Source organism: Neopsephotus bourkii, unplaced genomic scaffold (genome assembly GCF_033783945.1).
Source record: "Neopsephotus bourkii isolate Nb327-2 ecotype Australia unplaced genomic scaffold, CSIRO-AGI_Nbou_v1 NB_107, whole genome shotgun sequence".
NCBI classification, from domain to species: domain Eukaryota; kingdom Metazoa; phylum Chordata; class Aves; order Psittaciformes; family Psittacidae; genus Neopsephotus; species Neopsephotus bourkii.
The window spans coordinates 769,369-792,093 of record NW_026900624.1 but is presented as its reverse complement, the minus strand read 5'-3'; the positions used below and the strand labels follow the sequence as shown (position 1 = coordinate 792,093).

Genomic DNA, 22,725 nt, shown 5'->3' with positions numbered 1-22,725 from the left:
GTCACTTATGTGTTAGAGGGTACTTATTTCAGACAACTGAGGCAGATAATAAAATGGCGACTGTTTGTTACATATAGGTCAAGGGGGCATCCAATTAGTCTATGCTTATTTCTAATTTTAGTTACTCTACTTTTAATGAATGTATGAAGGACTTTGTACTGATGTCCCAAGCAAAGACCAGCATTCCCGGATTACCCAATTACCATCTTTGTCCTGTTAGGGAAGGAATATTAAATCTTTTGGGGCGTACTTAATTTGTCTTCCTTTTGTCTTTCAGTATGATATATAAATCATAGCAATACTTTATGCTGTTTGCTGTTAGTGCTAATTAATTGCTGCCTTGATTCTGCATGTTTGCCCAGTCAAACGTATAAGCTTCTCTGAAAACTTCACCTTCATTTTGTTCTTGTCCGTCTTTCTTAGACTTATTTTTATTTTTATTTCTCATAAATGCTTTCAGTTAAAGTTTAGACAAAATTTTATCTATGGAATTCCTTAGATTCCTTCACAGATTTGAAACATTCACAGTATGAAAAAGTAGCAATGTGGGCAGTATCAAGGACATCCGGTAGAAATATTGTTATGGACAAGGCATTTCACAAAGTTTGTGTAATAAATCTTCCCTAGGAGCTCAGAATGATCCTGGATTCAGAGCTCTGTAGTTAATCTCTGTAGATAAACTTCTCACTTATCCTTTTCTCAGATCTTGTTTTCTGAGTATTGTTGAATTGTGTGTTATATTGTTTTTTAAATGTTAGACCAAATGTAAAAAATAACCAGCAAGAACTGTAGATCTAGTGTAAAACCTACCGAGGTCATACTATCTGCCCATAGATAGGATCAATAGCAGTGCTACTGGTATGTAGCAGTGCTGGGAGGACTGATGAAGGATATGATGGAGACAGAAAGACTGATAAGAGCAGTTTTGCAAACATATTAAGGAAAGGATAAAAAAAAAAAAACCAGAACAAAACAAAACACCAGAAAGTTGAAGTGTCATAAATTAAAATAATTCTTTCAGAATTCTAGAATTCCTAGGCACTAGATGGCTAGTGTCTAAATCTGCAGAGGACCATATAAATGCATTGTGATCGCTATCTTTTTTATCCCTCTGGTCTGATGTTATGATCTTAGTAGTTTGGTAATTCAGTAGAATTCATGTTGCTTTATGCATTTTAAAAATTTATATGTGATAGTGCTGCCTTTAAGTGGTAGTGATGTAGCAGAACTAAGAGGGGAAATAAATGAAATGAAATTAAGAATGATGTAATCTGAAAGGTCTGCTATCCTGTGACTAGTCAAGGTTGGAAATACGATGATGAGCAAATACAGATGCTTTTAAGACAAGCATTTTCACAGTCATTGCATTAGTGATCAAGAATGTAACCATGTTTCTGAAAATCTACGGGTAGATTATTTGCCTCAGTTTCAGTTTGTATGGGTAGTCATGGATAAGCTATTAAGGAACTACTTATAGTTCTAGACCATTTTTTATTGCCCTGACACAGGCACTGCTTTAATTTATGATACTGGTATATAATCTCTAAGGGACAAAACAGTGTGGGGTGCATTTACACTTCCTTTCCTTCAGCAAGGTTAGCTTGCTCGCCTGGGGAGGTGACATATACAAGAGTTCCACAACTGGAATTCCCTTCTGCTGGACACTTCCAATCAGTGTACACATCCTAATCCTTTTTATTACTTTAAGGTAAAATAGTTTGACAACTCTTAATGTTAAATATACAAGTAAATGAGCAGTGTTAATTCCTGCCTACTGATATGTAATTTTCATGTACATGGATCCTTTTGGGAAGTAGTGGATATTTTTTGTTTGAACTTTATAGCCTTTGTGGGAAGACTTTTATTACTTTTTTTTTTTCCTGATGATAGTATTTTCAGTATTTTTTTTACATTTAAGAAGTGATACAGCAATTCTTCTGTTCTTAGATTAGAACTTATGATTTTCTAAGAATGTGCATGTATCTAAGAAAGGTTCTGTGAGATTTAGTTCCATGAGATTGTGCTTTTATTAAAATAATTTTACACTGTTTTCTATTTATTGTACATGTGTTTTTGGAAGAAGGAAAAAAATACTAAAAATGACATAATGAGTGCAATTTGGTTCCAATAGTGGTAGCTATGATTCTAATTGTGTTGATACCTGTCCTAGGTGTCTTAAGTTTCCATTACAGCCAATAGGGATCTAATCAATGCAGTTAGGGAGCATACAGAGTGATTCAGGTCACCACAAAGCAGAAAGTGAATAATTTTATTTCAAACTGAACCACATCCCAATTTAAATATTTTTTGTAGGCAAAAATATTTCAGTGGAGAACAGGAAAACAATTCTAATTAAAGGTATACGTAGAATATGTATAAATGACCACTTAAATAGCTAGGTTAAAACAAAATTTGGGTAGAATTTCCTTCCTGATTTTATAGCTGTTCTATGTGAATTCAGAATTAGCAGGCATTAGATACTGACCGAGATAAATAAGTAGAGTATCTGGTCAAGAGGCAGAATCATGGATGTGTGAAATTAGAGATACATGAAAAATATATAAAATGAATGGTCCTGTATCACGTAAGGTTTGTTGCAAATGCACCAAGTGTGCAAGAATGGAATTACAAAAACATCAGGTGGAATTAAAACTGGTAAGGGATGGGAAAGGCAAAAGGATGTGAAGGGCAAAAGTAAGTATGTTGACAGCAAAAGAAAATATGGACCCACTGCTCAGTGGGGCAGGAGACAAACCACATGGAAAAGGCAAGGCACTCATTGCCTTTTCTGCTTTGGGGTGGTTTTTTTGGTGGTAAAATTTGACTTCTCAGGCTCCTGAGCCTACTAGCAAAATTTGTGTAGCAATGAAACATAACCCATAGTAGAGGAAGATCAGGGGAAGCACTTAGGGCCAATGTTACTGTGAGGCCACTGTTACCTTTGGAGGATCCTGTCAGACAAGGTAAGTTTCTGATGACTGGAAAAGGAAAATATCATGCTCATCTTCAGAAAGGGAAGAAGAAAGTTCTAAATCATAAGGCTCATCAGTCTAACATAGGTCCTGATGGCAGTTAGAGCATATCCTCATGGAAGTAATTTCTGGGCACATGGAAGACAAGAACATGACTGGGACCAGGCAGCATGGATATACCAAGATCAAATCATGCCTGAGCAACCTTAATTGCTTTCTCCAATGAGAAAACTGCCTCTGTGGACAAGGCAAGAACTGTGAATGTTGTCTAACTTTGCTTTAGAGCAGTCTCTTTCAGTTGAAACAGTGAGTGATGGACTGAATAAGAGGATGGTAGGATGGGTGGAAACTTGGCTGGACTGCATAGCTGTGGGGGTTGTGATCAACAGTACAAAATCCAGCTGTTGGTGTCACTAGAAGGTTTCTTGGGATTCAAGGTCCAGTGTTGATTGCAATATATCAAGTATAGCAGGTCTGTAGATGATACCAATTTGGGGAGAAACAATTCATGGTAAGAATTGCTATTAGAAGGGACCTGAAGGAGAAATAGGCTGTTCGGAGCATCATGAGATTCAGCCAAAGCCACAGTGAAGTCCTTTGGCTGGAAATGTATAATCTCTTGTTCCACTACAGGCTCTTATGCTGGAGGTGGACAAGTTTTTGTGGTTTTCTTCTTTTTCTGTCATATTAGTGATTATAAAAGTGTCAATATCACATTTGGTCTTTGAGTTTACACAATAGTAACTTCTTTTTCCTGTAAGAATGGTATGATTGGTTTGTGGATTTTTTCCTAACCTTTCATAGCCCAGACAAGTGCTGAATAAGTTCAGTTGTAAAGTATTCACGTCAGCATGAAAAGCGCCCAGGGAATTGATGTCTTTTTGAGAAAGTAAAAAAAGTAGAATTTCATAAATTAGAATTGGAAATATCTTCTGGAATAGGTATTTTCCTTCAGCATATTGTCTGAATTTCAAGCCTTTGTGATGTAACTTTCTGGTGTGTTTATTATTGGAGGTTCTGAGAGCTAACTATGAGTTTAATATCTTCCATGTTTACTTGCTGACTTGTAAGGGTCCTTGGTTTTTATTTTTAAAAACTAGATATGAGTTCCACTAGGTACAAGTTGTGGAACAGTGTGTCTAAGTTATTTTTGCAGTTTAAACCCCCCAACACATTAATAATAGCAGTTTGACCCTAGAATTTTAATGAAGTCATTGGTAAGGTTTCCTAAAAAACGTAATTTACACTTATTTTTAGTTTTCAATTTTCTCCAGTAATTATTTATCCACTTCCATATCCTCCTTGTCATCTGTATAGCTAATTTGTCAGATTATGCTCGTAAGTAATTTGCAATCACTCTGCTTCCTGTTTTGTGCGCATTTATGTGCAGAACAGTATCTTGCATAACCAAGTGGTAATGATCTGCCAGGCATCTTCTCACATAATGTGCATAAGTAACATTTCAGAGAACAAAATACACCAAATGGAGAAATAAAGCATATGGTATATAGTATATGTATATGTTGAAAATCTGTTGTTTGCCTGTCACAATAGTTAAATCTATCCCCTCTATTTTTACTTTTATGTACATCTTGATTAAGTCGTGGCATAAGCAGAAAATGAAGGCTCTAAAGGATGGAATCAACATGTGTTCTGGGTTAGGAGATGTGGCTAAGACAGGTGGGGAGAGAAAACTGAATATGGTTATTTAGAGTGTTTTGTCCAGCAGGCTGTATATAAAAATCTGAAAAGGCTGGAGTGCTAGAAACGCTTGGTAAGAGAAATGGCTGTAAGAATTGAGACTGGGAATAAGAACTGAAAGTGATTGACCATGGAAGTTAGCACTGGTGAGGAGCAGAAGAGACAAGTTTAGGAAATGAGAGACAAGGAACAGGGCAAAAGAAGTTACATTTAGCTGAATAAAGGGAAAATATATATTCACTGAAAAAGAATTTTCAGTCAAAACTTGGTGTTTTCATATTTCCTTGCTATAACAGATATTTGTGAAATGCACCTGCAAGCTGTCTCATTCTCTTTTAATGTTAAAATACACAGCAGTTAATAACGTGCCATCAGTCATTACATTAGTTTAGGTGGAAGAGGTTGTTGTGATGGATAGAGAGAGATCCTAAATCATCTAGTAAAATTTTGTGAAGATGACACCACATGGTGAAATTTCAGGAGTTTTAGTTTTGTTTTGTTTTTTTATTAAGGGTAAAAATAAAGTTGCGGGTGCAGTTTTTGTTTAGCCCCTTGAATGTAGGCTTTATTTTTATTTTTTGTAATGATACAATCCTGTAGTGTTTTCTTTCACAAGGTCCTTATGTCAGTTGTGGCCCAGGATACAATGCTCATTGAATAAGCAGTTATTCAGTAGTTTTTATCCTTTGGTTTCAATGGTTAGCCCGGAGCCTTATTTACTGCACACAATTCAAACTCTTCTCTAGAAAAAGAATGATTTATTTTTCTCCTGGGCTTTTCAGTGGTGTTTGTCACTATAGTATCTGACTGCTTCACAACATTAATAAGTTTACTGTCACAGTACTTCCATGACTGGGTAAGGGTGTTAATATCTGCAGTTCAGAAATGCTAACTGAAGCACAGTTAGATTATGGTGAGAAATATCCACTGACTTGGTGTTTCTAACTGGTGACTACAAAGAGCTCATTTTTCACAATATTAGTATAGTTACTGTAAAAAATAGGAATGCCTCTTCTTGGTCAGGATGAAGATCCATCTAGCCAAATAGCTTTCTCCAGTATAAGAGGCTGGTCTTTAAAGAATATAGCAGCAAAGCAAGCATATAGTAAGACTTCTTCCAGTGTACTCTCACAGCTTCCAACAATTTCCAGCAGCTTTGTGAGACAGATGTACTGTCTTTGTATTTAATAGCTCCAGAGGGTTTTTTTTCCATTCATTTGTTCATTTGGTGTTTGAAGCAATGCAAATTTTTAGCATTCATAGCATTCACAGCAAGGATTTCACATCTTAATAAAGAATTATGTGAAGAATATTCTCTATAAATTAATCAGCATTTTATATGTTCAAATGTAAAAGATCTGTTCAAATGTTCAGAGGTTTGTTTCTGGAGTAGACATGGGTAGAATCTATTTCTGTGGTTCAGGATTAAACTGCTGTTCTTGTGCTTATTCAGTCATCCCCATTATAGGGGATAGGCCTTCAGCTGCTCCAGGATCACCATTCATTGCACAAGGAAAAATAATATTGGAATCATGTAATTATTAAGGCTAATGCATATGTATAAGCAGGATGACTTAACACCAGCACTTTAATCCTTATCTTTGCAGCCTCAACATTTTTTTTAATGGATCAAGAACTGTCTGAATGGGAGAGTTCAGAGGGTTGTGATCGGCAGAGTAGAATCCAGCTGGAGGCCTGTAGTCAGTGATGTTCCCCAGGGATTGGTACTGGTTCCAGTCTTACTCAACTTGTCTATCAATGACCTGGATGAAGGGCTAGTGTGCTCTCAGCAAATTTGCTGATAATATGGAGCTGGGAGGAGTAGCTGATACATCTGGATGCTCTCATTCAGTGGGTCCTTGATATGCTGAAGAATTGGCTGGGGAGAAACCTAATGAGGTTCCACAAGGGCAAGTGTAAGGTCCTGGACCTGCAGAGGAAGCACCCCAAGTATCAGCACAGGCTGGGGGCTGACCTACTAGAGAGCAGTTCAGCTGAGAAGGACGTGTGAGTCTTGGTAGATGATAAGTTGACTATGAGCCAGCAGCGTGTCCTTGCAGCCAGGAGGGACAGTAGTTTCCTGGGGTGCACTGGGAGGAGTGTGGCCAGCAGGTCAAGGGAGGTGATCCTCCTCCTTTACTGACCCTGGTGAGGTCAAATCTGGAGTATTGTGTCCAGTTCTGGGCTCCTCAGTACAAGAAAGACAAGGAGCTCCTGAAGAGGGTCCAGTAGCCGCAAGGATGATCAGGGGAGACCGCAGAAGCTGAGCCTGTTTAGCCTAGAGGAGAGCAGATTGAGCAAGGGTCTCATTAGTGCAGATCAGTATCTCAAAGGCAGGTGCCAGGAGGATGGAGCCAGACTCTTTTCAGTGGTGCCAGTGACAGGACGAGGAGCAATGGCCATAAACTGAAACACAAGGAGTTTCACCTCAACATGAGGAAGAACTTCTTTACATTGAGGGTGCAGAGCACTGGAACAGGCTGCTCAGGGAGGTTGTAGAGTCTCTCTCTCTGGAGACATTCCAAACCTGCCTGGGTGCGTTCCTGTGTAACCTGCTCTAGGTGGCTCTGCCTTTGCAAGGGGGTTGGATTAGATGATCTCCAGAGGTCCCTTCCAACCCTAATGATTCTCTGATAATGGAAAAAGAGGCTTTTTGTTGTCAGGTTTCAACACATACTTGGAGTTTACTTTAATCACATGGTCTCTTCAGTCTTTTGACCAAACTTCAGGGTATGCAAGAAATCTGAGACCTAGACCCTTAGCAGCAGTTATGACAAAGTTTGCCACAGGAATCATTGCCACATCCAAAACGGTGTAAGTTACATAGGGATATATGTCAGAAAAGGAGTAACAGCAGTATAAACTTTGTGACGTATTTCCAATGTGTACGTATGTTTTTTGCCTGAAAATGAACTGCTGCAGCATTTGCTTCTCTTCTTGCTTCTCCATCTTGCTCACCTGGTTGTAATAGGGCACAGACTTAGGAAATAAGTTTTGAAAAAAGCAACTAAGGTTGCTAAGAAATGCCTACTTTCTAAACAGCCCAGGGAACATCCCCTTCGTTAGGCTGTCTACTTCAGAAACCTCCAGAGAATAAATCAGCTAATTATGATAGTGGTAAGAAACAAACAGTGCTATCTTTCCCTTCCATCAGGGACTCAATATTGTTTTCATAGAATTTTTTCTCCTCATCAAACCTCCTTTTACCATTATAACTGGTTTTTGTCCCCTTCCTTTCTCACTGTGACACCCAGCTTGGAAAGGGGGGAAAAGTTAAGAAAAGAAGAATCCTGAATCCCGAGTTCCTTATGCAAGCCTTGAAAAAGAGGATATCATTGCAGATACTCAGCCCAAGGTCAGGGATTCCAGTATAAAAAAATATGAAGATCTAAGTTAATGCTTTTGGAGAATGCAGAAGGCACTACATTTGACAATGGAGTGGGAAAACTGAACATAATCAGGGCAGAATTAATTGGGAAGCTTGAAGGAACAGACACAGGGCTGGGCAAAAGTTACAAGATCAGGGGTACAGGATTGATTTGGGAACAGGGCATGATCAGTTCCTGGACAAAGAGGTAGAGATCCACTTTCGGAACCTTTCTCAAAGACTAATGAAATCTAAGAAGTGTTAAATTTATTTAGAGGGTGACAAGAAAAAACACGTGGAACAATCATTCCAGAAGGTCAGCTCATAGTACACATCTTTCTCTATTTCACTTGATTTATGAGATTCCGTGGCATTGTCAGTAGTTTCAGGAACCGTCATGCAGCATGCATTGTTAAATCTTCTGGGATTCTTGGAAAAGTCCAGAATACATCTGAGATCTTCCTGAGAAAAATGAACTTTTTGGTAAAAATGACAATTCATTATATTCCTGAAAAGTATCTTCAGTTATTTTTGGTCTTTGGGGGTTTCCTTTCTCAGCTCCGTAGAAAGCAATGTCTATACCAGATTTTATTTGAGGCTATTGCAGTACCACACTTATTGGTCATCAGATGAGCCTCCTATAAAGTGTATGAAATTCTGCAAAGGATTGGTTTATTTTCAGTGTAACTAAAAGACAGATGCTGCCTTTCAAAGCAGCTGGACTGACACACAGGGAGTTGTCAGGAGCTATATTAAATGAGTGCAGATTTATCAGAGCCACGAACACTGCTCAGTGCATTTTTCTGATCATACACAATTTTAGTCACATGGCCTACCATTTAGATCATCACAGGCAGGCAGATGCACTATAGTTTTGGTGATAAATCTCTTTCCCTTTGCACCTCTATTACGACACATTATTGCACATCTAAGCATACAGAACTTGACAATAATACGAATTGTTAAAATACTTGATTTTAATTTAAAGTTGGTACTTAAAGTACTCTTGGTCAATTTATGAAGAATTGTGTTCTTTCTGAAAAGTGTTTTCAGTTTAGTTTTGATGGGCATTATGCAAAGGTTTTTTTACCTAGATTTGAAAATGTTGAAAAACCTGTAAATGGGCACATTGGGCTAAGATTAGTAATCTATGACCCACCTTAAAAATTGCCAGAAATGGAAATAATGGCCCAACCTTAACTTCTCATTTGAAACTTAATCTGTCTCTTAATTTGGTATTGTGTTGCTGTGCCAAAGTTGGCCACATGTGATTTTTTCCATCATATCGAAGTGATTGTTTGATTTTTGAACGGATTTTCTGGTCAGCAAGCATATGCTCTGAGTAGCAATTACTGTATGCAAAGAGAGGTTTGCCATGTGTCCCTTAAAATTTAATCTGAGGCTTAAGATGTGGTCATTTGTCTTTAGCATAACAGTCAAAGACTTACACACCTAAACATTAATTCAGAGTGAAGACAATGTATTTTGGCTAACAGCCGTGTATTGAGTAAGTAGATGCTGAACGAGGTATTAATGATATTGTGTAACTAAGTGTTGCTGCTTCCATTTGTGCTAAATGTTACACATCTTAAGTTCTGTTAGTGCTTTGACCATTAAATTCTCTTTTCCATTTAAAACACTATCAAGTTGTGTTTATGTTTTTCACTGTTAATCATTAGTGAGCTGGCCTATCAATTTATCAATAGGTCAGTATTTTCCACTACAGCTTAAAATTTTAAATGTAAATAATTGTTCACTTTGTCTTCACACTTTTTTGGTTAAGGGATGTCAAATGCTAATGAGACAGGGCCTGGTATCACCATCCTCCAGAAAATAACGCAAGTAAGAGCAAACATACTGAAGAAATTTTGCAAATAAATTTGATGTCTTGCCTATAGAAAAACCCTTGAAAAATCTGGAAATGAACAGAGTCACAATTAGGTGGCTGTTTTATATATCTATGCTCCAGTGAAAAGAGCAGGTTCCTTTCCCTAGGGGAACAGAGGGATACATTCCTCAAATGATAGGATGACATTGAAGGTGCTTGTCCTTTTCCCCCCAGCCCTTGTCTCTTTTCAAGAAAACAGAGGTGTCTGTATGTATGTCTGTAAGTGTGAATCTATGACATAGCCATGTAGGCAGCTAGTCCTACTGAAACAGGTAGCAAAATAAAAGTGGATGAAGATTTATTTTTTTGTTAACCAAGCTTTAATGAATAAATACCAGCTTTCACCCTGGAACTGCACTATTTTTTATGCTTGTAGTGGTCTTAAGTTTCTCAGCAAAGAAATGGCATGGAGAATCCAAAACAGTAGTTAAGCTGATAACCGAATCATTCATTTCTGGTGTAGACACTCAGGTGCAAGTTTCTGGTCTGTCTGTCCCAAGAGAGTTCTCTAACCACTGGTTTACTTAACACACAGTTTTCCCCTGGTCTACAGTCTACTTGGGTTGTATACTCTTTTTTACAAACTGAGCCTTATCATAATAAGAATAGCAGATATCCTAAAGAATTGCTGGAGCATTTGACTAATTATACTCAAGTTCATGAAAGAAGAAAAACCTGTGGAGAAATATGTGATAGAAACATGAAGTACTTCAGACATTTAGGAAAAGAGCCCAAGATAAGAGTACCTGACATATATTTAGAGATAATTTACATGACAGTTACAAGTGAAAAGAAAAAAAGAGTGTGACTAAGGGTTAGTGGCAGAAGGATAGAAAAGTTAGGTTCACATGCATTTAGTTGACTTTGATGATATCACTAGATTGTGTTACATGGGTATCATGTAACAAATAAATGAATTTAATACTAAAGTGCTTCAAATTTACAATGGAGCTCCTTTTGAATAAGCATGTAGAATAAGATAATGATTTGTGTAGAAAAGCAAAGAGAGTGGGGAAAAGTACAGTAAGTAGCTAACTTAGTGGTTTATAACAAAATTGGGGCGGTGATTTTGTTAGTTAAAACATACATATGAATAAACATTATATTTAGAAGAAATGTAGTAAGAAAACATGGAAGGGAAATTCTTTACAGTCAGTTTGCAGTTGTCTTGAGAAAGAGGTAATTCAGGTAATGGGTAAAAAAGCTGTTTTGCCAAGGTCAAGGTCATGTACTTGGGTACTCCACTTTCTCCACTCTCCTTCTGAAAGATCTGAAGTCTAGGCACTGTAGAAGTGGGGAGAACACATTTAGGGTCTCTTAGTCCCAGAAGCACTGGGCATGTTGAAATAGCACTCTACTACCCGTGGATTACATTGTCTGTGTTGGGGTCAACAGAGCCACCTAATAATGACTCTGCTTAAGTTCACCTAGTTGGTGGAATGACAAGCACCCTAAATCCACACAGAGCAAGCTTTGGTCTAGTAGGAACTCCTTCTTCAGTGGCATGCAAGTATAGCTACAGTTCTTTCAGGTCTTAGCTAGCTCTGGAAGCATTATTTGGAAGCATGTGGTTGGCTAAGAAGTGCTATTAGATGCAAACTGGCTTTATAGAGATCTTATTTCTCTGTACCCATGTTTATCTGCAGGCAGTCTGACCATGAACTGTGGCATCTGGACTGTTTGTTTATGGCATGTTGTTTGTATTACTGGATGTTGTACATTATTGCATGGTATTCTTCAGATAAAATTCACTCTCTTGTCATAGTATAGGATGGATGATGCTCCCTTAGATGCTATTTAGAATTTAGTACTGCATCCAGCTCTGGGGCCTCCAAAGCAAGAGGAATGTGGGCCAGTTGGAGTGAGTCCAGAGGAGCGCCATGAAGATGATCAGGAAGAGAGAGCTGGGGCTTTTCAGCCTGAAGAAGGCTCCTGGGAGACCTTATCGCAGCCTCCCTGTACCTAAAGGGGGCCAACAAGAAATCTGGAGAGGGACCTGTTACAAGAGCATGTAGTGATAGGACAAAGGGGAATGGCTTTAAACTGGAAGATTTAGATTAGATACAAGGAAGAAATTCTTTACTGTAAGGGAGGTGAGACACTGGAACAGGTTGCCCCAAGACATTGTGGCTACTGCACACCTGGAAGTGTTCAATGGCAGGCTGGATTGAGCTTTGAGCAACTTGGTCTAGTGGAGAGCATCCCTGCCTGTGGAAGGGGGATTTGAACTGTATAATCTTTAAGGTCTCTTCCAACCCAAATCATTCTATCATTCTATGAATTTATATTCTCATTGTTAGTGTGGGTTTATGCTTTTAGTGAACATTATGCAGATGTTTCTCACATGCTTCTCAGTAGAATTTTGCAAACATAATGCATTTATTTTCAAAACAACCTTGTTTGATGACAGGATATTATTACTCCGTTTTACAAACGGCTATGTGAAGCCCTAAGACATTAAGGTCAAAATTATTGGGTCATTTTAGATGCATAGTTCAAAACACCTAAAAGCTATTTCAGATTTTGCAGAATATTTGTCATCAAATACCATTTAAAAGTGCAAAGCACAAATTACTGTGACTACCAGGGCAACTGCAAGTAGTGCTTTTACAGTCAAAACTCAGGATATGAATTGAGGCACCCTGAAAGCTACATGTTTAATAATCAGTCTTGCAAAGTCAAATTCAAAAGACTGTCCTACTGTCAAAAAAATCCTCTGTGGTAGGAGAATTCTGCATACAGTTTTCTCCTTTTTCCCCTTGCAGTCCTCTAAGCCATACAGAATAAATTCCCCTTTCTGTTTACCTTTATATTCAACAGGTTCTGTTGCTACAGAATCATGACCTACCTTTAGAGAGGTTACATAGGCTGAAGAAGATCTACTGAGGGCAAATGAAAAATGCAATGAATAGATCATGGAATTAAAGGTCATGCATTCATAAGCAGGAATTGAATTAAGATCATAAAGTCTTATTTGTGCTATTTGTTAACTTTTCAGTATGACTTGTATCTATGTAATTTCCTTTTTTCTTTTTTGGTAAAAACAAGTGGTAAGTTAGAATTTTGATTATTATACCAAGGCCCTTATTCATTAGGACTATGCAATTTTTGCATCACAGCTGACCAGCTGTATGGTAACAGCTCACAGAGCTAAGAAACTAGGTATTTGTGGCCAAAGAAGTAACCTCTTAGGCCTGGCCAAGCTTGCAAAGCACTACCTTGATGAACCTCATGTAGGTCAATAAAAGAGATAAGTAGTTCAAGATGTGCTACATAGAACTCTGTGCTTTAGTGGAATGCTTGGTAGGAGTAGCCAGTGGTCGTGTGCATCACTATTTTGCCAAAAGTGTTGCTGACATTTGCTCAGTTATCGTGGGATTCAGTTTAGGAAAATGTGTTCTAGCAGAGTGTTACAAACGTTTCTGCTCACTCAATGGGAATTTGTGTACACTGTCCAACTGTCTTCCTAGCTTTAGCTTTTACTCCATATAGCTTGTGCGTCTTTGTGTCCTTTTACAGCTCTTAGTCTTACCCAGGAGGCTGATGCTTTTGGTCTTTTTACTCAGCTGTTTTCAGTCTTTCAACTCTCCCTCTCTAAATTTCTAGTCTTGCCTGCACTAGTTCATTCCTGCTCTCTGTCTTCTAATTTAATCTGATTTTAATTTCCTGTGAATTTCCCTTCATCTGCTCACTCACATTTCCTGGCCTCAGAAATTCCATATTTTCTCCTACAACTCTAGATCTCCTTTCTTAGAACACTTTAGTCTGAGGTAGACATCTGACATATGAACTTCTAACTGAAACAAAGCAGTTGTAGTCATAAGCAAAATAAAATGAGATTTTACACAGGGACTGTAGGTACTGCTTAAGAAATAGCAGTGTTGCTAGGGCACTTGCTGAATTTACTATCCATAAAGAAGAAAAGTTATCCAGAGAAAGAACATTCCTGGAGCTGTATTTTACTGGTGCTCAATAACTTTTAAGAATGGTTTGTCCAGGAAACCATGATTTATTTAATTCCACATGGTAGAATGAATGGATTCTTAGAATGCATTAATGCATGAATAGTACATTCAGGGAACTTAGTGTCTGTAAAAGGCAATCTGCTGCTTATAGTAGAATGAAGGGAATCCTGTGATCAGGTAGTATGGAAAAAGTTTGAGAAATCTGAAAATAATATCAAGATTTAAGAAACTTAAAAAAATCTTGCATGAAAGTGCATGAAAATTTGTGGATTAAAAGCTTGCTGGATGAAAGGGTAAGAAAGGGCATTTATTTCTTTGTATGCATATATATGTGTGTGTGTGTGTGTATGAAAAAAGGAAAAATTAAATCCCTCAATAAATTATTTTTATTGATTTAACTAGTTACTTTGGAGAGCAAATGGGATAATTCATTTGTGCTAATAAAAGCACTATTTTGCTCACATCCAGCATATGTGCATGTTATAGGTTCTTCATATTACACTAGTTCTGCCATACTGATAACATGTTCCAAGTGGAGAACTAGCTTCAGAATGCCAGTACATTTAACATCCTTATAAATCAGTCTTGACTATGAAAGGTACATTTGCAAAGTATTAGAGTGATAAGTAATGGGGAAGACCTTGTAAAATGTCTCCAAAGATATGCAGATTTCAGAATACCTGATACTTAATTGTTTTTTTGTTATATAGGTTGGATGTTTTAATTATTGAGGTTATTAGCTTGAAAATGGTCTCCACATTTGAGAATTATTTTTTAAAGAAAACTGTGATGAACTGAAATAATCCTACAGTATGTTTTACAGGTTTCAAAAAGGAAATATAACAATGATAAACTTTGTTTTCTAGAAGTCTAATATAATATTTTATTATCACATTACTTCAAATCTATATATAAAAAAAAATCATTAGTTACCTAGAACCTGGGCAAAAAGCATTAAAGATTCACAAATAATAATTTGTGAAAAACTCAGTTCCATTTTTATATAGAATTATAAAATTATATTTTTATTTTAGGTGGATAATTATATTTAAGCAAACCAAATTATATTGTGGTTCTTAAAACCCCAATTCTGAAAAATAAAGCCACTGCACTAGCTTGGATATGAATAATGTAACGGATTAAAGTTTTACTAGATAAGAGACTTTAAAAATGGAGACTATAAATGATAGTTTATTCTACCAAATTTTAAAGTTAGTAACCATAGGCTTACTCTAACAGTAAGACAAACAGGGTGATGCATTTAAATGTGGATGACTCCCAAGATAACCTCAAGAAAGTCTAGTATGAAAGCTGTAATTTTCCTCCAACCAGTTTGCTCTGTTAAGTGTCTTGAAATAAGTTGCCACTTGGGGACATGCAGAGTTTGATTCTGCTGAGTATTTTCGTTTTGGAGGAAGAAACCAAAATTACATTAGTCAAATTGTCAGATGCTGAAAAACTGGAAACAGTTACAAAATACTTTATAGTACAGGATTAGACTATAATAAAACTTTTATAATCTGCAGGAATAGATTGAGTGTAGTAAAACAGTTTGATAATAAAGGAATATTTATAAGAATACAAATAAAATAAAATAAAGACAGAGTATATAATAAATATTGAGTATGGGGAAGTTGATATCACATGCTTCAGATAACCAGTCTATACAGATGCTTCTGTTTACACTGTCAAAAGAATTGAGAAAACTCAGGAAAGCTCAGTGTATCTAAATTCTCTAGCAACATATTAGGAGTAAGAATGCTGTAGTCCCAAACAGTACAAAACCACAGGCAAACAAATGTCATAGAAAACCTCCCAAACATTTTAGCTTAATATTTTTCTCAAGGCTACAAAAGAAGGATGTGCCAGAATTGTGATTTCATATCTTTTAGTACGAGCGAGTCATTCTCATCTTTGTAGAGTCTGCAAAGACTTCCTTAGATGTCTGCATTTCAGTATTAATTCCTTTCAACTTTAGGTTGTCTACTTTCAGATTTTTTTATGTTTTTTTTTTCCTCCACCTTTACAAGTTGTTGCATCTTGGTATTTGTTTTCCTCTTCTTTGATGTCTGTAATAATAGTGTCACTCTTGCCTGGTTCATTTTGTGTTGAAACACTCAGAGGTATTTGTATCTAGCAGTAACTTCAGGTAGCTGGGGCAAAATCTGTAATTTAGCCTTGTAGTTGATCTGGCACAATATGCCAGGATCTATTCTTGACATGTCAAATAATGAACTTTTTTTACTTAAATGTTATATTAAAAGTGGCGTATTACCACTAGCAATAAGTTGTGACATCTTTTAAGTAATTTTTAAAATAATTTGAGATTAAAGCAGATCCTCAGATTGGTGAAAATTTTCTCATGATAGTAGACAGCTGATCTAATCTGTGCTACTTTCACTTGATAAAATTATGCCCTGCATCAACAGGCTTACCATTTTCAGACTATATTATGAAACCTAATGGTAATCCGACTTTCACTATAGTGAAAATTAGTGATTATAGGCAGCACCTAAAATCTTTACTGATAACTTACACTTGACATCAAGGTGATCGTGTTTTGAAACAGATCCTTATGTTTTATACTGAATCTCTGACAACAGTCCTCTCTCTCCTTCCAGATTGAAGATAGAGTTTGCGATGAAGTTAAAAAGCTACCTTCAGCTGGTGGTTTCTGAGGCTGAATCTGAGAACTAAAATGCTTCTATGAACCTCTAGGGATACAAGTTTCACATTCATTACATTACCAAGGCTAGTGAAGCCAATAGGATCATAAGCACATATTCAGTGTATTGCACTTTCTGAGGAGAGTGTTGTATTTAAAAAGTTCGAATGGGCACGTCATATATTAGGTTTGTATTACATTATTCCATTGCAGGTGTGTTAGATTATTTCCTATTCAGGTGCTTATGAATATGTTTAATGAAGTGCATGATTGAAATTTTCTGGAAAACATAGTCAGACAGTGAATTAGAAATGACAACGAGTAATGTCAGTGAAATAGCATACAATTGACTGATACCAGATTAATCAAATACATTAAGGCTTAATTTAAACAGATCTAGCAATACCCGACCCCAGGAAGTCTTCCGTACATGTAGTTTGCCTTCTAAATTGATTTTGTGGCAGTTGTGGTCGAAGTAAAACAAAGCTCTCATTATTCATCAGGTATAAAATTTAACAAAATTCAGAAGACAGTTTGGAACAAACATTAATTTCTTATTTATAAATAGATCAACTATTCAAATATTTTTTTTTAGGAATACATCTTAATAAAATTTCAGTATTTCTTATAAGGATAATAATTATTGTTTGTCTTCTCATTTGTGTTATTAATATAGTATCATACCAATTTTTATTATAAAATTATTCTCTATTTCTCTTGATTTTTGCCCTAGAATCACATTTTTAATGGCAGTGTTTTCAGTGTAAATTCAATTTTAGTCAGTTTTAAAGATGAAAATATAAAGTTATCCATTATCCATTTATGAGCATAGAATTAAATATGTATTAGTTGATTGCAATGGCAGAATTCAAGATAAAGGAAGAAAGCAAAAAAATTAATTAAATCTGCAAAAAATTCATATTCTGTAGGCATCCAAATTCAAGACTAATTATATGCATAAGCATCTGGAAAATGGAAGCTGATATAAAAATTGATTTCTCATGGGGAAAATAAAGAGGAGGAGGGGAGTAAAGGTGGAAAGGATAAAAGAACCGTAATGTCTTCTTTAAAAGTGTAGATGCTCTTCAGGAACAAGTGTACAGTATGAGATAGCAATAACAAGGAGGGTGTGTTCAGTGAAAGTGTGTGTGTGGATAAGTGGATATCTTACTTTGCAGTGGTTTACCCTTGTCTTTTACAGATCATTTTAATTCAGAAAGATAACATTTTCTCAAGGCTATTAAATTTAGAACAGAACAGTAGGGACAGCTGGCTTCAGGATAATTGGTAAATTTGAACCCTGACAGACCAGGCTGAAAGTAATGAGAATATCTGTTGCTTTAACCCTTTAACACCCTAAGACAAGTGTCTCAGTCTTTAGAATTCTAATTCTAAATACTAATATACTTAGAATTCTAGAATTCTAAATACTAATACTAATACAGCTCCCATGCTTTTTTCCCAGCTTTCTCTCATGCACTCTTACAGCATAGCCTCACTCTTCTCTGAACGTTCTTTCTTTCTGAGATGCCTACTGCTCTTTTCCCAGATAAAATCTGCAGAACTAAATGAAGTTCACCTCCATTCTTTTTCTACTCACTTGGTAAGCAACTACCCTGTTGTTGAAGTGTTCTGAATCCTTTGACTGTTTGCCTTTCTTCCCTTCTGAGCTGTCTCTGAGAGATGTTCATCCTTTCCTGCTTCTTGCAAAGAGGCAGCGGTAGTATCTGGAATTAGTTGTTATTTGGGTCTGGAAAGGGTCAGGTCATATAGACTGTAGGATAATGTTTATTTTATCCTTCTGATATGTAGTAAGCTATTAGTCTTAAATCCAAGAAACAAAACAATCATGAAAGTATGGTGCACTTCAGGGATAACTTCGGTCAGCTACTATGGGCAAAATCGAGATGTTCTGATTTTCCTTTGGTGTGACTCCGTGGATTTTGTTTCAATTTTTTTAAAAGATACCTTAACACAAATTTTTGTATTTGTTATTTTTGTTTGTCTGAGTTTAATTAAACTACATGTCAGTAAAAACACAAGCCGTTTGTGGCACCTTCTGCAAGATACCAGCCTACATTCAGGGTTTCTATGTAGGCTGTCTTATAGAGAATAGCCATAGTTACTGAGAGAAAATTCTTGCTCTTCTTTACGCTTGAAATATTTGTTGTTCTGCAAAGCCAGTGTCAACTAATCTATTATTCTTATGATAGTTTCTGTACTTTATCCAGAATATCCAAAGATGAAATATAGAACCATTCACTAGTTAAAGGACTGGAGGCTAGGATATTTCCCACGTGAATGCTCTCATCTCCCTTTTTAAGGATGTGCCACCATCACTCTGCACCTTGGAAAGAAAGAAGTCATCTTTTCTCAACTCCTTGGGAAAAGGAGATAGCTGCTTATATTCATGAAAGGCCCTCTGAACTTTGGGTCTTAAACAGAGGACATTTTTCTTTAGTCGTGTCATACCTCATCCTTGAAACAAGAGGGGTTTTCAGAAATATGCATGTCTTCAGTGTTTCCCCATGACTAGTTTTAAGGAGCTCCATACTGAGTATTTTCATTTTAGATGATTCTCTGCTGAAGTGTTAGTTGAGGTGTCTAATTCTGGCAATGTGATGTATGTGTGGGTAACCTAAGTATTTAACTCAGGGTTCATCCTGGGGAGACAGATATCTAAAATCTGTGTTACCTATCTCATTTGTACTGTCCTTTGCATAATTTTAGGTCTTAGGAAAAAGCAAAATAGCACTTTAAAATGAATTGAAAACAAAAATTCAGGTCATGGGAACCTGAATACAAAGCACAGAACGTAGAAGTATTTCAGCTTCAGACAGTTATTATTTGCTTACAGTTTAGTATGCCCTTCTTTTCATAAAAAAGAGGGGAAAATAAAAGGGCTTTGCAATAGTGAATTGAAGGACAATTATCTAGGCTTCAGTAAAGAAATAAAGATCAAGATTTGAAAGCCAATCATTACAATCAGGGACTTCTATTAAACGATGCATAGCATAAATAATGTAAAATGAACATTTCTTTCTTGAATCATCAGTTATTTTAATGTCTTCAGCCCTATCAGGGTATCTGTAGTTTCTTTACGAGGCCGTGTCCATATGTGTGAAGGACAAGAGGGTGAATGAAGGAATCAGCATGGATTTACCAAGATTAAATTGCACTTGGCTTACCTGACTACCGTCTTTGATGGGTCAGCATGATGAGAACATGGACCAGCAGTGTGGCCTCACAGTAGAGAAGGCCAACAGTATACATGGACAGCAAGTTGAAGGAAGTACGTATTCATTTCTGTTAAGAGAGGTGTAGACTTTCAGACTCTGCAATAGAAGACACAACCTGGAGAAAATCCAGCAGAGACATCATTAGGAGGCTGGCGCACAGACATGCAAGAAGTTGAAAGGGCTGTTTGTTCAGTCTGAAGGAAAGAAGGCTAAACAGAATCTTGTTAAGGTGTCCTCAACTTCTTCAGCTGGTGCTGAGGAGAACCAGACTCTTGTCGGGTGTGCACATGGAAATGGAAGATGGGGACAGGTACAAACTGCAACAAGGAAAGTTATGATTAGAAAGGGTGTTTGATCACTGGAAAAAATTGATAAGAGAGGCAGTGAAATCTCCATGACTGAAGATATTTAAAACTTGACTGCGCAATTTCCTGAGCAAACTAATCGAACCTCAGAATTTGCTCCAACTTTGAAATCTACCCGTGTCAGAGAAAATGGTTGATTGGATGATTCCAAAAATCTGTTTCATATATTCTATTAGCCTTCACAGTTACATTCTGTGCATATTATTTCCAAAATATGCTTTCTATGACCATTCTGTCTTTCCTGGCAGCAATATCTGTAACTGCCAAGTTCTTTTGATGCTCATGCTCGGAGATAGGATTGATCATGATCAGTCATGACCACTACTTACTGCTGTTACTCAGCCTCTTAAGTAGTGAGACGAGGACAAAAGTGATGTTCTCCTCCGTAACTATGTTTTTGAGAGCCATTTTTACTCATCAGTTAGTTTGAGGTCCTTTAATTTAGGACATTTCCTTATCTGTTACTTTTTTCATTAAAAGTTGATAGATATGATTGCCCATTCCCTTTTTTTATTGCTGCAAAGTCTGACACTGTTAAAGGTGGTACTGTTCATAAATAATTTCACAGTAGAGTGGTTTTGGTATGTAGAAGATCATCCAGCCTCTCAAAATTAGGGAGCTTTCTAATGGGGCTTTCTGTTCTCCCAGCCTGCCCATTACCTACATTGGCACACTCTGAAAAGATAAAATGTGTTAGAAGGGAAATTAAAAGCCTCCTTGGTTTCAAATGACTGGGAGTATTTACTCCTTTATTATAATATGAGAGTTAATCTTGACGTAACCTGTTTACTAATACTTATTTTTCAGATTAAGTTAAGTATAGTTGAAGATGAGAATTTGACTTCTCTGGATTTAAAGAACAAAGATTACAGATCCATTTTCTATTATGTGTACTTTTATGCATGATATCAAGATGTGGACTTATTAGGAGAAAAAAAACACCAACAAAAAACCCATCTTCTTGTAAATTCATTTACAGAATCACAGAACAGTTGATGTTGGAAAGAACCTCTGGAAATAATCTGCAGAGGTCAGCTAGAACAGGTTGCCCAAGACCATGTCCAGTCAGATTTTGAGTATTTCCAGGGATGGAGACTCCACAACGTCTTGAAGCATCCCGCTTCAGTGTTTAACCACCCTTACAGTAAAAAAGTTTTCTTATTTTCAGATTGAATTCCATGCATTGAAGTTTGTGCCTTTTGCCTCTTGTTCTGTCACTGGACACCACTGAGAAGAATCTGGTTTTCTCTTCTTTACATCCTCCCACCAGATAGTTGTCGATAATATCCTCCCCAAGCCTCCTCCAGCCTAAACAGCAGTCTCCGCCTCTGTTCTTATGAAAGATACTCCATTCCCTTAGTTTTGGAAGTTAAACAAGTTATTTTTTTTTTCCTCAGTGACTGCTGGGAAGTAACTATGCTGATTTTTTGGCCTTAAATGAAATTGTCATTTTTCCCCTGATGCTTCTTTTTATGTGAAGGGACAAATTTTCTTTAAGTAAAGCTATCTTTTCAGGATAAAAGAAATCAAAATAAAAAGATTTTACAAATTTATGTATTACACAGCTCTAACTTACCCTTATTCTAAGTTTTCACCTTAACTACAAGAAAACTGAAATTGCAATAAAACCAATAAAAACAGAACCAAATGCTGTTGGAAGCACTGATACATGGGGAGTTGCTGTTCTTTTATTGCCTGAATTATTGACAAAGCAACTTCACTCATTCAACTTCAAAATATTTTATGCATGATTTATATTTGATAGGATCATACTGAATGTTGTAGTAAAAAATAATTTTATATTGCTGTCTTTATAATGCTGAAATATTCATGATGCTTTGTATAGTAACTATGTTGGCTTTTGTATAATATCTTAGTCAAAGCTTAGGTTGAGTTCAGTATAGTAAGACTTCAAATGGGCACCTTTGTAAGGATAAAATCCACATACTGTCTTTTGGAGAATATGAAACTTTTTTCCTCAGATGTGTTACAAATGAGTTCTGCTGGATGTAGCTCAATGTCTTAAATATGAAAATGATTTCCAAAGAATGGAAATAGCCTTAAGAAGTGAATAATCATATTATATGCATATACTCCTTATTTACAAAACCCTCCTCAGTATGTAACATTTAAAGTATATTTTAGCTTGTTTGTAGATTTCTGTCTTTGCTCATAGCAGTAACTATGTTTATAATAATTTCAGTTTAAAATAAGGTTACATTATACAGTATGACAAGAGATGCATAGTTTCTGACTATACTTTGTATGTATATGGATTATTGTTCTTTTCTATTTCATCTGAGATTCATCGGTTGGGGTGTAAATTTAAAACTCTATACTTCTTTTAATTCATAGTAAACCACATCACTAGAAAGTGTACATGAAGAGTAACAAAGGAATATGACCTTTATACTAGAACTTACTTCACTTACTATAATCTTGTGGTTTACCAGTACTCTGGGTAACTGAGTAGGACCAGTGCACCAGTGCCATTTTTCATTTCCCTCCCCTCCTCTCTTTTCCTCTCTCCTCCCTTCCCCTTCTGTCCCCTCTCTTCCCTTCC

At 36.5% G+C, this 22,725-nt stretch overlaps 1 protein-coding gene across 9 annotated transcripts in view; it reads left to right on the top strand.

Moving 5' to 3' along the window:
• Positions 1-22,725, top strand: part of ANKS1B (ankyrin repeat and sterile alpha motif domain containing 1B) — a 425,238-nt gene that overhangs the window by 5,761 nt on the left and 396,752 nt on the right. The window lies entirely within an intron of this gene.